This window comes from Panthera onca, chromosome A1 (assembly GCF_046562875.1).
Source record: "Panthera onca isolate mPanOnc1 chromosome A1, mPanOnc1 haplotype 2, whole genome shotgun sequence".
Classification (NCBI taxonomy): domain Eukaryota; kingdom Metazoa; phylum Chordata; class Mammalia; order Carnivora; family Felidae; genus Panthera; species Panthera onca.
In genome coordinates this window covers 224,865,621-224,882,875 of record NC_138339.1, presented here as the reverse complement: position 1 = coordinate 224,882,875, position 17,255 = coordinate 224,865,621, and the positions used below count along the sequence as shown (strand labels likewise).

Sequence of the window (17,255 nt, the reverse complement as noted above, 5' to 3'; positions counted from 1 at the left end):
GTATCATTTTAAAGACATATCTTCCCTTCAGTATTCTCATGGGAATTCACAACACAAATAACAAAAAACCTAAGCTTATTTTGTTTTATGAGTTATGGTAAGGAGACGAATTTCTGCTAGTAGGACAGTAGCATTGAATTTGGGGAGGCATTGGCACAGGGGCTGGAGAGGGAGGTGCAGCTTTGATAGTTGGCATTTTCATCTTCCTTACTCTCTCACATCACAAGTTATGTTCCTAAATTTTCTTCTTCTTTTTAAAAAACATGTTTGTTTATTTTTGAGGAAGAGAGAGCATGCGAGCATGAGTGGAGGAGGGGGAGAGAGAGAATCCCAAGCAGGCCCTGCACTGTCAGCACAGAGCCTGAAGTGGGCCTCGATATCAGGAACTGTGAGATCATGACGTGAGCTGAAATCAGGAGTTGGATGCTTAAACTGACCGAGCCAGTCAGGCACCCCTATGTTCCTAAATATTCTAATCTGCGACAATTTAGGTAAGAGAAGGAGCTAGTGTGAGGTATGGGAGGGCATAAAAGGTTATAAAGTCTTTTAAAAGATATTGTTTTATTCAGTCTTTATAACAAATATGTGAAGTGGGTAGTGCATTGTATTACTTGGCTTTGCAACAGTAACAACCCTCTAATCTCAGTGGTTTACAGCAATGAAGTTTGTCATTTATGTTTTACGGAGGCTATAAATCAGTGCATGTCTGCTTCCTGAGTGCTCTTCATTCTAGAATCCAGGCTGAAAGAGCAGCCCCCTTATGGGTGTGTTATAATAGCAAAGGATTAGGACAAATGTCACATTACATTGGACAAAGCATGTCATATGTCCAGGTCCAAAGACAGAGTGTGTGAAAATGTATACTCCTCCCATGGCCAGATAGTATTATAATGTATCACAGGCAAGTATTGCTATTGTGGTTGCCCTTCTTATTCTACAGAAGTGGAAACCAAGGCATAGAGAAGTTAGAAGAATTGTCCAAGATCACACTACTGACAAGTGGTCGAAGACAGTTTGGAACTCAAGTTGGACTGGAGGCCATTACTTTATGTATTATACCAACAAGAATGACATTTTCTTTCATTTATCCCTTTATTTTTGTTGATGACATTGAGAACAGTTTTCCTCCTAATGGCCTACTAGAACAGTGTCCATTGTTTCCTTCTCTTCCAGTCTTTCAAATCAATGGCTTTAACATAAACCTTAAACTTCAAATGATTTCTGTATGGCAGAAGTCAGTATTTAAAAGTTACAGATAGTTGGGGCGCTGGGTGGCTCAGTTGGTTAAGCATCTGACTCTTACTTTCGGCTCAGGTCATAATCTCACAGTTTAGTGAGTTTGAGGCCTGCATCAGGCTCCATGCTGACAGCACAAAGCCTGCTTGAGATTCTGTCTCCCTCTTTCTGCCCCTCCCCCACCCATGCTGTCTCCGTCTCTCTCAAAATAAATAAATAAACTTAAAAAAAATTAAAGTTACAGATAGTCCAGTTTTTGATGAAAGTGTGAATTAAAAAAATAAAATTCTTTTTCAGATCTGGAACTGGGATTAATTATTGTTTAATAAAAATTTGTCCTAAGTCCCATATTTCTTTGTATCAGTTAAAGGCATGTCTATGAAAGAGGGCCAAATGTAATTTATAATGGTGCTTGTGTGGACTTTCACTGATAAGGAATTTTGTGAGCATTTTCAGAATGGGAAGCATTATTTAAAAAAAATTTTTTATAATGTTTATTAAATTTTGAGAGACACAGAGTACGAGCAGGGGATGAGCAGAGAGAGAGAGGGAGACATGGAATCTGAGGCAGGCTGCAGTCTCTGAGCTGTCAGCACAGAGCCCAATGTGGGGCTCAAACTCAGGAACCATGAGATCATGACCTGAGCCAACTCATGACCTGAGCCATGCTCAGCCAACTGAGCCACCCAGGCGCCCCCAGAATGGGGAGCATTGTTAACCGAAGTGGTGGTATGACCCTGGTTTGTTTCCAGCCCAGTCTTCCCTGAATTCTCTAAACCTCACGCTAGCAGAGCTGCTGACTTCCCAGAACACTTAGATCTCTCCTTTCTTGTCTCTGGGTCTTGGCTTAGGATATTGTTCCCTCAGCTGAAATGCTTCCAGCCTGATCCACCTTTTCAGTCAACCGGGTCTGATTGTAACAGTTTTTCAAGGCTTCATCTTTAAGTGCTTTGTGCTCCAAGAAGTCTTTTCCCATCTCATCAAATACAAATAGAAATCCTCAAACAATGCTTTGCTTGAACTCTTGTACTCCTTCTTCCCCTTTTGCCCAATACCTTTCACCTAACAGATATGCGACAAATCATTTTTTAATGAAATAAATTGAACTACTGTATTTGCTAAATTGAAGTTTTTGTGTAGAATTGATTCATATATTTATTTAACAAATAGTTGTTAAATGCCTACATTTGTAAGACACAATTAACTTGCTAAAGTTAACATAACAATAGAGTGATGTATTCAGGACTGAAATCCAGGATTGCCTGACTCCACAGCCAGTGCTCTTGAACACTACCTAGATATCAAAAGCTAGAGATTTCTGAATGCTAGAGAGCTTCACTGTTGGGCAGATACTAATCTTCTTTCTTCCCCTTAAAAATTGTATAAAGTATTTTTTACCAATGCCTTTTTAAGCTACTATTTAGTCTTGGTTTCAAAATTGTCATTAAAACCATTTTTTCCTATTAATGTAAGATGTTCCCATCGAAAGTAAAATAACATTTTTTGTATGGACTGTGTTGGGTAAATTGTTCTACCTAAAGGCAGATTCAGGTTTTGTGGGTTGTGAGCTTACACATTTTTTTTTCTGGCCCCTTTTAAGAAAAAGAAAAAAAGAAAAACTACAAACATTAAAAAAAAAAAGGTATGCCATATTTAACATAGGAAAAGAAATCATGACAATTTACTTGAACTTGGAGGTTCAGATCTCTTTTTTTTTTCCTAAGGTATCTTGAGGCAATTTACCAGAAATGCTTACATAGAAGAGTCTGTATTGCCAACCTGGCTTCTCCTCACCTAGGATACTTCGCAGCTCTTGGCGACTCCAGGCACCCCAGGGACCATGCATGTGAGGCTTTATTCACTTCCCAGTAAGTCCCCCCTCAGTCTTGGCAATTTAAAAGTGATGGTCAAATTGCATTGAGTTTAGTCTTAGATGAGTCTTTGAGTTTATTTTCTAGACTATTTGTGATGTTTTCCTAGAAAATGAAGATATTATTAGGAATGGCATTGTGAGACACAAGTTTCTTTCTAATTAAAAAAAAAATGTTTTTTCCCCATAGCATTGGATGAACTATTGTTATTGTAGAAACCATTTGGTATGAATATAATCTCTTTTTGGAAATATTGAAATGGAACATAAATAATGAAAATCTGCTCTTAAATGAATAGTGCTGTCACTAAGGTATTTAATGTAGCTCAGACACTGTGTTCAGAATAACATCACACTGAATCAATCACTTCGATTTTTAAAAAAATCTTGTAAGTGACTACACTTTGTTGGAAGGATTTAAGTCATTTTTTCCTTAAAACTTTGTTGAAGTATTGACCCTGCAAAGAGACACCACTGGAAATTAGTCTTTTTCGTGTAGTATTGAAAAATAGCAGCAGAGGGCCACATTGCAATGTGCTGGATTTCTTTTCTTCAAGAAAGAACATTTTCTGTCCATTGTTTGGCATCTGTTCTCTCATTTTGAAACTTGGCAATACATTTATTTGAAAAGAAGGATCTTTTTATATAGTTTTATTTTATTTTTAAGTTTTTACTTTTATTGATTTATTCTGAGAGAGAGAGAGCGTGTGAGGGAGAGGCAGAGAGAGAAGGAGAGAAAGAATCCCCAGCAGGCTCTGTGCTATCAGTACAGAGCCTGATGCAGGGCTCAATCCCATGAACTGTGAGATCATGACCTGAGCCGAAATCAAGAGTTGGACGCATAACCAACTGAGCCACCCAGGTGCCCTGAAAAAAAGGACTTTTCAATACAAATTTTACTCTATTGAGAATGGAAGATGCAATGTAAGCCTTAAAATTTATTACCTTTTTTTCTTGGTTGCTCTGAAGATGTTGAAATTTTGACATCTTTCTTCACTTCCTTCCACAGCGGTAAGGAATTAATACTCTTTTAACTTTTCGGTGCAGGCGGTTACTTTATTTCTTAAGCTCATCCAGTTTGTTGGCAGGTTATTATCAGAACACATTCTGACAAATTATGTTACTTTATTCAAAGGATCAGAAAAATTACATGACAGCAGTTCATAACATAATATCACACTTACTACATCTTCCAATTTCCTTTCAGCTGATTGTGCTCATGTTCTAACAAAGTTATTTCCTATAGTTAAAAAGAAAGTTGTAGGTTAAAACTATGTCAAGATGTCAAAAATGATTGAGGTGGAGTATGTGTGATCTACTCAATAAAACTGTCTTACTTATTTTGTGGGCTCATTTTGTGATTAGCTTGACTGTGATCAGGACAGATAATGGCATAGAAGATGAAAGGATTGGCTGAAATACAGCTTAGTGCACCCTAAATATGTAGACACGAGTTTGCACTTAATCCCAATAAGTTTCTTTTTAACACTATAGTCTGGCAGACCACAAATATTTTTGATAATTCTGGGTTCTGTAGTCAAATATATTTATTTTTGTAGTCTTAACCTGGTTTCTTATAATTATGTTCATAGAGAGTTTTTTATCTTCTCCAACCATCATTCATTCTCACTAAAAGTACATTTCTAGAATCCTGCTTTTGAAAAAAGGATTCTAATCATCCTTCAAAAAGGACTTGTTTTGGGATGAAAGAGTTTCAGAATAATGAATTATTGTTCATTACCAACTTTCAGAATCCTTGTGTCTTGAGGAATTTGAATAATTTAACTGTTAGGGACTATAAACATTATATAGAAAAGAGCCAATATTTTATTGAGATTAAATGAATATATAACATCATATAGAAACATGTAAACATTGTATGGAAACATATAACATAAACATATAAAGATTGTAGAGAAATATTATATAGGAAAGGGCCTCCATATAAACTTTAGATAAAAAACATGTATTTAAAAAAATTTTTAATGTTTATTTATTTTTGAGAGACAGAGAGTGAGCATGAGTGGGGGAGGGGCAGGGAGAGGGAGGCTCTGCACTGTGAGCACAGAGCCGGATGTGGGGTTCGAACTAATGAACCTGTGAGATCATGACCTGAGCTGAAATCGAGAGTTGGCCGCTTAACCAACTGAGCTGCCCAGGAGGCCCTAGATAAGAAACATTTAAATATTGTATAGAAGAGGGCTAATATTTATTGAGATTAGGTGAATATTTATTTTGTATGTATTTGTTGTGATCCGCAAAACAAAATGCTAATAATAATGACTACCAGTTAGACAATTTAGAATATGCCCTACTATTAACTTTCTGTGATAAAATGTCATATATTTGATTCTGTTTTCTGATAAAGCATTATATAAATAAAATTGGATAAAATCGGATAAAATTTCAAGGCTTAAAAACAACCACTTCAGGACTTCTGAATTGACCAAAGTCGTACAAGTTGAGAAGCAATTATTTATGAAAAAAATACTGAATGTCAAACAAGAACAGTGGGTGTCTGGCATTTTTGCCTGGGGCTTCTCCCATCCACACCCACACCCATGCTGATCTGAGCAGAAATGTACAGAGCACTGCAAAACAAGAAAGCCAGCAGCTTCGTTGCCACAAGGGATTCACTTGGTAGGAGCAGAGTGGAGACAAACCTCACGTTCAACAGTGTTGTCAATAAAAGTACTGGTTTTGGTGGCAAATGAAGGAGGATGACCAATGGTTCAGGTAGCACGGGGTTGCGGTAAGCAGTGGACTAGCAGACTGGCCTGAAATTTAACAGGGAGATAAGGGAAATAAGAGCTTTGGTAAGGTCTCCGCATATCCATCCAGGAGGGACTGGAGAAGACCCCCAAATCCCCATATCCCTGGCTAAGCGTGAGACTGTATACCTGCAAAGAGCTGCTGCCAGAAGGCCTAGTGGGAAGTAAAATCCAGGACATTATTGAAAACTGACTGATTAATTCAATAAGGCTTTCTTTAGGTCATTTAATTAGGCTTAAGAGGCCATGAAAGGATTGTATAATTCCTTCTATTTTTGAAAATTCTTTGTAATTTCTAAATATTTAACTTAGAAATACACTAGAATAGGGAATAGTTTTTTAGTCTCTGAATTGTGAATCTTTGAAATCTTTCTCTCCACCTACAGAGTAGAACTCAACTTTTGCGAGGTTACCACAGCTGGAGTAGGTAGAATGCAAATCAGATTGAAACAATCTGATTTCCAAAAATTCATATTCTTAAATACTATGCTATATTTTCAGATGATGGTGATATAGAATATAAAATATCTTTAACATAATATCATAGCAATCAAGTTAATTTATACAGTTATTGGTACATTAAGCCAGTATATACTTTATAGTTGATCCTTTAAAAAAACTTTGTATTAAGGAGAATTTCAAACGGTTACAAAAATAGATAATACAACAATCCTTTATGTATGTATCCATTACACAGCTTTGAGCTTTTTCTATAAATGCTAAAATTACTGCTTGCTATGGTAATCTTTATTACAAAAGGGAAATAATTCTATTTATTTATTTATTTTATTTATGTATGTTCATTTATTTTGAGAAAGAGAGAGAGTGTGTATGTGTGTGTGTGTGTGTGTGTGTGTGTGTGTGTGTGTGTGTGAGTGGGGGGAGGGGCAGAGAGAGAGGAGAGAGAACATCCCAGTCTCCTTGCTGTCAGCACAAGCTCGATGTGGTTCTCGATCTCACGAAATGTGAGATCATGTCCTGAGCTAAAATCAAGTGTCAGACATTTAACCAACTGAGCACCCATGCATCGCAACAAAAGGGAAATAATTGAAGATGAATTTTTGTAGGGTAAACACTAATTGCTTTTAAATTTGGCAATTAAAAATCTCACTAATCTATTTTACTAACTCATTATTCAGTGACTATTTCCTTTTGGAATGGACACACTTAATATGTTTTTAAAAGTAGTCAACACAGTGGAAACAGCATAAGGAGTAGGAGGAGGAGGCAGATGGAAATATTCAGTGAATACTTTGGCATAATGGAGCGACCAAGTAGAAGGTAGCTGAATGGAGCTTCAGACTTCAGTTTCTTTAAGACATTGTCTCTGGACTTATGGCCCCATCAATCACCCATGGTCTAATGTTTTTTTGTTTGTTAGTTTGTTTTATTTTATTTTTTATTTTTTTTAAGACTAATTTTTAGAGCAGTTTAAGTTCGCAGCAAAAACGTTGAATGGAGAATACAGACAGTCCCCATATCCCCTATACCCACATGCATAGCCTCCCCCACTTTGGACATCTCCTACCAGTGGTTCCTTTGTTACATTCAATGAACCTACAATGACACAACATTATCGCCCAAAGTCCATAGTTTACTTTAGGGTTCACTCTTGGCGCTGTACATTCTATGTGTTTTGACAAATGTGTAATGACATGTATACATTATAATAGTGTCATACAGAGTAGTTTCACTGCTCTAAAACTCTGGGCTGGTCTTTTGTTTATAACATTTTCTCTTTTATACACATTAGTACTGTTCTTTCTTGTATTTCTAATAACATGTCAGGGTTTTTAGTGACTTTTGGCGGGGGGTTAGATAACTGACAACCAGTTACAATTATTGCAACCTGTGCCCAATGGTATGCAACAGAGGTGTGTATGTGGAACTGGAAGGAATTAGTAGCATGATCAAACCTATTCTTTCAGGCCACATATGAAGTATTTTGTGTTGCACAGAGCATTTAACTACTTTATTTGAAACTTTAGGACCCTTGAAGAGAATGTGATATTTTAAGCCATATGTTTCCATAATAGTCTTCAAATTCCAAATGTCAAATCTATTTACAATAACTCTGGCTTCTGAAATAAACTATTTTATAGTTCTGCCTCTTCTTTGGCCTTATATTCTGTCCCACATTTCAGTAGTGAATGTCATTGGTAAAGCTTTGATTTATTTCTGGGAAAGTCTTCCTGGATTTTTCTGCATGGTTTCCTTAAGAAATTGGAAGTTATGCATATCCAGACTATGTTCATTTTATTTGACAAACTGTTTGCATTAAAAGAATTTAGAAAAATTTTGGTTACTAATATCTGACTTGCTTCTCTCCTAGGCATCAGGGCTCTGGTTTGCCTAGACACTTAGAAACTGTGCATTTTGATTATTCCCATAACTTCTTTACCAGGTTATAATGCTCGGCCATTTAAAATACTATTGTCTTTTGCTTTTATAAAAGTTTTTATTTATTTATTTTGATAGAGAGCACAAGCAGGGGAGGGGCAGAGAAGGAGAGAGAGAGAGAGAGAGGAAGAGAGAGAGGGAGAGAGGGAATCCTAAGCAACCTCTGCACTGTCAGCCCAAAGCCTGATGTGGGGCTCGATCTCACGAACCATGAGATCGTGACCTCAGCCCAAATCAAGAGTTGGATGCTCAACTGACTGAGCCACCCAGAAGCCCCTGTCTTTTGTTTTTAATGAAAGCTCAAAATTATGTTACTTAGATTATCTGCTTTAACTTTGTAGATCTGGAGTGGGGGAGCCCACTGATAGTCAGAGTATAGTTTCAGACAATATCCCTCTCCTACTCTATAGAACAGGTTGCCATATATACATTAGAGTTGTAAGGATCCCCAAAATTCTGTTCTGCTAGAGTTATTGCTGCCAGACTGGGTGGATTTTGCTCAGATTTAACATAATTTACAGATTCCTTTTTGTATAATTGTGGAATTTTCAGATGACTTCAAATGGAATGTTTTTCATTTTAGAGGTCTTAGAAAGGACAGTGTTGAACATCAGTTAAAGTTCAGATTCTGTATTATGAAAAACTATATGTTAACAAATTGGATAACCTAGAAGAAATAGATGAATTCCTATAAACATATAATTTATCAAAACTGAAATAGGAAGAAATAGAAAATTTGAACAGAACAACAACCAGCAAAGAAATTGAAACAATAATAAAAAAAAGTCCCAACAAAAAAGTCCAAGACCAGATGACTTCACAAGCAAATTTACCAAACATTTAAAGAATAGTTAATACCTATTCTTCTCAAACTATTCCAAAAAGTAGGAGAGAAGGAAAATTTCCAAATTTATTTTGAGACCAGTATTACCCTAATACCAAAATCAGATAAAGACACCACAAAAAAAGAGAACTACAAGCCAATATCTCTGATGAACATAGATGCAGAAATCCTCAACAAAATACTAGCAAACAGAATTCAACAATACATTAAAAAAATCATTCACCACAATCAAGTGGGATTTATTTCTGGGTTGCAAAGGTGGTTCGATATTTACAAATCAACCAGTGTGATATATCACATTAATAAATGAAAGGATAAGAATCATATGATCATTTCAATAAATGCAGAAAAAGCATTTGACAAAGTTCAACATCCATTCATGATAAAAACCTTCAACAAGTAAGGAACCTACTCAACATAATAAAACCCATGTTAATATCATCCTCAATGGGAAAAGTGAGAGTTGCTGATGAAATCGTAGAATGTTTTTAAAGTGTCATTTTCACAATCATGTACTAGGAAGCCAATTTCATACTGAACTGATTAAATAATACATTTTAATCTAACACTGTTTGCACTTACAGCTTTTTTGTAAATAGAAACTATAATTTATTGTCTATTTCACATCTGTTTTACTGTAACATTTAAGGAAAGACCAGACTTTTTTTTTTTTTTTTTGAAGAGTTTGTTTAGAAAGTATCATAGTGTAAATTGTTGGGAACAAGACAAGGATGTCCACTCTCACCATTGTTATTTAAGATAGTATTAGAAGTTGTAGTTACAGCAATCAGACGGCAAAAAGAAATGAAAATCATGCAAATCAGCAAGGAAGAAGTAAAACTTTCACTATTTGCCAATGACATAATACTATATATAGAAAACCCAAAAGACTCCACCAAAATAACTGCTAGAACTGATAAATGAATTTAGTAAAGAAACAGGATACAAAATCAATGTACAGAAATCTGTATTATTTCTATACACCAATATTGAAGCAGCAAAAAGAGAAATTAAAGAATCAATCCTATTTACAATTGCACCAAAAATAATAAGATACCTAGGAATAAACCTCACCAAAGAGGTACTCTGAGAACTATAACACACTTTCATTAGTGTGATGAAAGAAACTGAAGATGATGCAAAGAAAAGGAGAGACATTCCATATTTATGGATTGGAAGAACAAATATTGTTAAAATGCCTGTACTGTCCAAAGTAATTCAGACTTAAGGCAATCCTTATAAAAATACCACCAGCATTTTTCACATTTAAGAAACACTCCTAAAATGTGTATGGAACCACAAAAGAACCCAAATAACCAAAGTAGTCTTCAAAAAGTAAAGCAAAGCTAGAGGCACCATAATTCCGGACTTCTGGTTATATATCAAAGCTGTAGTAATCAAAACTGTATGGTATTGGCACAGAAATAGACACATAGATCAATGGAACAGAATAGAAAACCTAGAAATGTACCCATGATTATATGGTCAATTAATCTGTGACAAAAGAGGAAAGAATATCCAGTGGCAAAAAGACCATCTCTTCAATGAATGATGTTGGGAAAACTGGACAGTAACAGGCAAAGGAATGAAATTGGGCCACTTTCTTACACCATACACAGAAATAAATTTAAAATAGATTAAAGAACTAACTGTGAGACAGGAAACCATCTGAATCCTAGAAGAGAACACAGGCAGTCAGTAGCATCTTTGACCGAGGCCAAAGCAGTCTTTTTAGATTATGTTATGAGGCAAGGGAAACAAAAGAAAAAATAAATTATTGGGACTACCTCAAAATAAAAAGCTTCTGCACGGCAAAGGAAACAGTCAATAAAACTAAAAGGCAACTGATGGAATGGGAAAAGATATTTTCAAATGACATATTGGATAAAGCGTTAGTATCCAAAATCTATAAAGAACTTAAACTCAACACTCCAAAAACAAATAATCTAGTCAAGAAATGGGCAGAAGACATGAATAGACACTTTTCCAAAGAATACATCCAGATGGCTAACAGACATGAAAAGAAGCTCAACATCACTCATCATCAGAGAAATACAAATCAAAACTACAATGAGATACCACCTTACACCTGTCACAATGGCTAAAATGAACAACACAGTGAACAACAGATGCTGGCAAAGATGCAGAGAAAGGGGGACACTTTTGCACTGTTGGTGGGAATGCAAACTGGTGCAGCTACTATGGAAAACAGTATGGAGGTTCCTCAAAAAATTAGAAATAGAGCTATCCTACCACCCAGAAATTCATTTGCTAGATATTTATCCAAAGAATATGAAAATGCTGATTCAAAGGGACACACATGCCCCTTTGTTTATAGCAGTGCTATCAACAATAGCCAAGTTATGAAAAGAGCCCAACCATCTATAGACTGATAAATAGCTAAAGAAGATGCAGTGTGTGTGTGTGTGTGTGTGTGTGTGTGTGTGTAACACACACACACACACACACACTGGAATATTACTGACTGATCAAAAAGAATGAAATCTTGCCACTTGCAACAATGTGGATGGATCTAGAGTGTATTATGCTAAGCAAAATAAGTCAGAGAAAGACAAATATCATATAACTTCACTCATATGTAGAATTAAGAAACCAAACAGATGAACATAGGGGAAGGGAAGGAAAAATAAGATAAAAACAGAGAAGGAAGAAAACAATAAGAGATTTTAAAGTTTTTTTTAAATTAATTTATTTATTCTTGAGAAAGAGAGAGAGAGCATGAGCAGGGGAGAGGCAGAGAGAGGGAGAGAAGGAATCCCGAGCAGGTTCTGCACTGTCAGTGCAGAGCCCAATGTGTGGCTTGAAGTCATGAACTGTGTGATCATGACCTTAGATGAAATAGAGTTGGACGATTAACTGACTGAGCCACCCAGGTGCCCCAAGAGACTCTTCAATACAGAGAATAAAGCTAAGGGTTGCTGGAGGGGAGGTCAGTGGGGGATGGGCTAAATGGGTGATGAGCATTAAGAAGGGCACTTGTTGGGATGAGAACTGGGTGTTATATGGAAGTGATGAATCACCGGGATCTACTCCTAAAACCAATACTATACTGCATGTTAACTAACTTGAATTTAAATAAATAAATTTAAAAAAATAAAGAAACATAACAAATGAGCAAAGGGGAAAAAAAAAGAGATAAATGCAAACCAAGAAATAGACTCTTAACTATAGGGGACAAAGTGATGATTACCAGAGGGGAGATGGTTGGGGGATGGGTTAAATAGATGATGTAGATTAAGGAGTGTACTTGTCATGATGACCACTGGGTCATGTATGGAAGTCTTGAATGAGTATATCATATACCCAAAACTAACATTACATTATACATTAACTAACTGGAATTTAAATAAAAAGTTAAAAATAAGAGTTTATATTCTGGACCTAGAAGCTCAAATACTAGTTATAACACTCAGAAGCCAAATGATCCTAGGAAAAGTGAGTTTTGCTTTTTTTCATTTTCATATAGGGGTAATAATACCAAACTCACAAAGTTCTATCTAGGATTAATTGAAGTAAAGCATGCAAAGCTCTTAAGTTGGCCTGGTATATACTAAACCCTCATTATTTTCATGGAAGAATAAAAATGGTAATAATGTATGCTTGAACTACAAATTGGGTTTACAAAGTCTCTTTCTCCTCTTTGGATATAATGGTCACCCTCTCTACCCCAAGTACACTCCCTAAAGTTTTTGTTTGTTTGTTTTGTTTTTATTATAACAGTTACAGTACCTTGTAATTCTTATGTAAGTCCAGAGACTAAACTGGCTTGGCTTAAAGTAGGTACTGGGATAGTACATCCTGAATGAGTAAGTACACTTCAGCATAGAGTGCCTGCCTCAAGTCTGACAGGTGGGCTTTGTCATTATATCATTATCACCTGTCACCACCATCATCACCATAATCCCATTATTTCCATGTTATTCTTCCAGGCCAGTACCAACTGCTGGGAATACAAAGGGGTCAAAAGATAAGGTTCTTTCCTGGAAGGACTTCAGGTCAATTTAGGATGTCTGGACATGGGCAAAATAAAAAACAAAACACAAAAGAAATAATTCAAAGTAGCACATTTGAGTGTTGAATGAGAAGTACACACTATAATTGTGGTTAGTGTTTATTTAATGATGAAAAGCATGGGCATTGTAACCATCCAGTCTTATTTTACATTTAGCCATTTATTTGCTGTGTACTCTTGGTCAAATTATTTTTTATTCTCTGTTACTGAATTTTAAAAATAGGCTTTTTTCCCCCTTGGGAACCATAAAGTGAAAATGCATAGAATGTGTTCAAAATAGGATCTGGCACATAGAAATCAACCAGTAAATTGTAGTTAACGGTCCTGTAGAAGAGAAGGCCACCTATGGGGGTTGGAGATTTCATAGGAGGAAAAAAAAACATAATAAGAACAGGATTAAAAATGGCTTCCCGGGGTGCCTGGATGGCTCTGTCTGTTGAGCCATCTGACTCTTGATTTTGGCTCACGTCATGATCCCAGGGTCTTGGGACTGAGCCCTGCCTCAGACTCTGCTGAGTATGGAGACTGCTTAGGATTCTCTTTATTTCTCTCTCTCTCTCCTTCTGCCCTTCTCCCCCGCTCACATGCTCTCTTGCTCTCTCTAAAATAAAGTAATAAATTAAATTAAAATAAAATAAAATAAAATAAAATAAAATAAAATAAAAATGACTTCCTTACACATTACTTAAATTTTCTGAAATCAGTTTGCAAATAATACAGTATAGGGTGGTATATGGAGTGAGGAGAAATATGTGATTGTGTTACTGAATATCAGGTGCAGAATTATATTCTCACTCATAGAAGTTTTTGGCATAGTTTTTATCTATCACCTTTCTGAAGCCTGAATTGAAATTCATATGCTTTATTGTCGAAGAGGTAACTGATACAATCAATGACAGTCTATAAAATGGAATAATATTTTGAAATATAACTGCAGTCAAAGCTCTTCTAATCAGTACTTTTGTGATTACTGTATATGCCCCTAAAAAGCAATAGTATCTTGCTTTTAATCCAAATATTAATTGCAAATAATCCAAATATTATTTGTAGCTAAACTAAAAGGAAAGATTCATTTTTCATGCTTTTTGAAATTGGATTAGGTAATTCAAACACATATTAAACAAGTCACAGAATAAGAAAGAGCCTACGGTAACAGTAAGTTTCTTTACCACTCCTTTTCTTTACTTCCCAGGTTCTCCTTCTCAGAAGGAATCCCTGATGTCTATTTCTTCCATGGATAGTTTATCAATCTAGATATATCCCCCTGTTTTTAAAATCACAAAACATTTATAGTGTGCCCATTCTTACATCTTCATTTAATATTTATTACTGACTCATTTTATATTTGTTCTTAGGACTCTATAGTCTGAAATATGCCATTGGAAAATTGAATTACTGTAGTGAGATGCTACAATGATAAAAGCTAGCATATGTTGAATATGTAATGTGTTCCATGAAGTTGACACTGATTATATCATTTTTTTTTTCTCATAATGACCCTAGGAAGTGGGTGTCATTTTTGTGCCTATTTTATAGATGGGAAAACGAGGTCTAGAAATATTAAATATCTTGCCTATGATCATAAAGCTAAATAGGCTGTGGAGTTAAGACGCACATAAGGTGGTTTGGCTCCTGAGCTCACACATTAAATGCTCTGTTGCTTCTAAGATTTCATTGTGTTCATTTTTAAGAAGACAACCGTAAATGTTATTGTATAAAAAAAAAAGAAGACAGTATGAGAATAACAGTGATGGTGGTGACAGAAATGGTAAAGTCTTTATCAGTGTTGAAAGGATGTCTAAGAAGGGAAGAAGTTCTTGGTAGACCAGATAGCCCTGAGGACTGATGAGGGCAGCTGAAGCTGCTGCAGTGGTGTCAGGGCATCAGCAGCGAGGGAGCTCCAGATTCAGAAGATGTCAGCAAGCCTGAGGAAGTTGTGGTGATGGATGCCGGCACACAATAGCCCATAGCTGGCACATAATAGCACTGTTGTGAAGACGGTATGATTAGTCATAAGTTCTAGATGAAAAACTGAAGCTCACGTAAGTTGCCCTGGGTCTCACACAGCTGGAAAGTGACAGGACTCAGATTCAAAGCCAGACTCCAGTGCCTCCTAGGAAGGAGGTGATGTGTTGTCCTGCTTGCAGCACCTGGTGGACACACCAGCCTTGAAACCACAGCTTTGTGGTTTCACTTTGTGAAACCACTTACTGGAGTGGTTTCAGACTTTTTCATGCTAAATTTTTGTAACATGTTTTCAGTGCAAGTTTGCAAGAAAGTCCCATATGAGACTGAAGTAGGAGTCATCCTCTTAACGTGGTTACCCTCTTCCCATCCCCTGGAATCCCCCAAAGAAGTTACATGTAATCAAGTTTGAAACTATCATTTCTACTTCTGGGATGAAAATTCTTTCTGGACAAAACGTGTAGGAAGCACTGCTCTTCATTGACTAAAAGACTGGTACGTTCTGGTCAGGTTCAGTGAAAACTTCTGTCCTCAGTTTTGCTTTTATAAGGTTAATTTTGACTATATCATTATTTCAAAGGACATAACCTGGAGCTAGAGAAAGATGGTATTGTCTCTCAGAGTGTAGTCAAGTGCTTTATTCTGAGAACCTAATGTAACTCTTAAGATAATAACAGCATTTGGCAGGACTTTGTTTAAAGTTTTTTTCTCCCGTACAATCTCAAATTCCAGAAATGTAAAGGGCTAATCTTTCCTTTGTCTGGAAGGATGAATGCTAGAATAGAGTCTACATGCTAACTTAATTTCAGAAATATCTTATACAAAACTTCTCTCATCTGCTATTGTAATGTTCTTATGAACATGCAAAATTTTACTCAAGGACCTCTGGCTTTGGTCCTAGCTGTCTGGAAGCTATGAAATGAATGCTGCCAGGTATATCACAGGATGTGCCCATATAACTGAGCAGAAAGACAGACTCTCATATGGAAGCAAATGAAATAATGAAGGACTTCTTAAAGTCCCATCAAAATTATTGTATGGAATTATTTATAGCAGGCAAAAGGAAACACAGCTGCATTTTCAATGATTTTTGAAAATACTCTTTAAAATACTGGCAATGGCAGAGAAAATTAAAAATTTAATATAATTTTTTGGTTATATGGCATATTTTATAAACACATAGTCCTTTTTCATAACTGACAAAGTGAAAGGTGCTTTGATTGTAGATGGAGAACTGAGAACTCAGTTCAAGCTCTAGATCCTTTATTTTATAAATATGCGACCTTGGACCAAGTAACATTTCTGAACCTCAGTTTCTTCTGTAAATTGGGGCCAGTACTCCACCTCGTCTGGTTCTTGTGAAGCTTGAGTGAGATATGTATAATCTATAAAGTACTGTGCACATAAACTATATTAATTATATGACTCCCAATGTCTAAAACTTAGAATCATAAAATCATATATCTTAAAGGAACATTAGAGGACATCCATATATGCATATTATCTTTAACATTTAAAAATCATTGTCCCATCTTTAGACATTTTCAGCAATGGGTTCATACTATTTAGGATGCAGGCAATTCCATATTTGGCAAGTGTCCCAGGTTGGGTTCCTCTGGAGGCAGACTCAAAGTGGGAAATGAGGGTGCAGGGCATTCATTAGGAAGTGCCCTTGGCATCATCCCTTGAGGAAGAGTGGGAAGGAGGCAAGATTGGACAGAGGGAGAATGCAAGCTGTGATGCAGTCCCAGTGAAAGCTTCTACTGAACCCACAGTGAACTCAGAATTCACTGATGTGGCCCATCAGAGTTGTCATAAGTTGGACTAAATAAAGTGCTGGGCTTTTCTGCCCCATTATTGACCAGTCATTGGATTTGGGGCAAGGCAGTTTTCTTCAACTGAGGCAGTCCTCACAAAAGACTAAAAGCTGAAGATCATCTTCTGCAATTAGTGGAGCAAGTCTTTCCTTTGTCAAAGAGTACCTAGGCATCACAGTATCAACTAGGTCATCCTGCAGATAAGACATTTTGTTTTATATTGAGTGGAAGTCTTCCTCACTGTGGCTATCTTGTAAGCTACTCTCGTTTGAGTCAATTCAAAGTCTTATCAATATTTTTTTAACATAGACTTCTTTAA

The 17,255-nt window shown here is 36.2% G+C and overlaps 1 long non-coding RNA gene across 1 annotated transcript in view; it reads left to right on the top strand.

Moving 5' to 3' along the window:
- The window catches only part of LOC144613159 (uncharacterized), a 158,403-nt gene that overhangs the window by 71,437 nt on the left and 69,711 nt on the right, over positions 1 to 17,255 (top strand). The window contains exon 4 of the long non-coding RNA XR_013550463.2: positions 2,961 to 3,104. This is a non-coding gene — a long non-coding RNA (uncharacterized LOC144613159). The remainder of the gene's footprint in view (positions 1 to 2,960; positions 3,105 to 17,255) is intronic.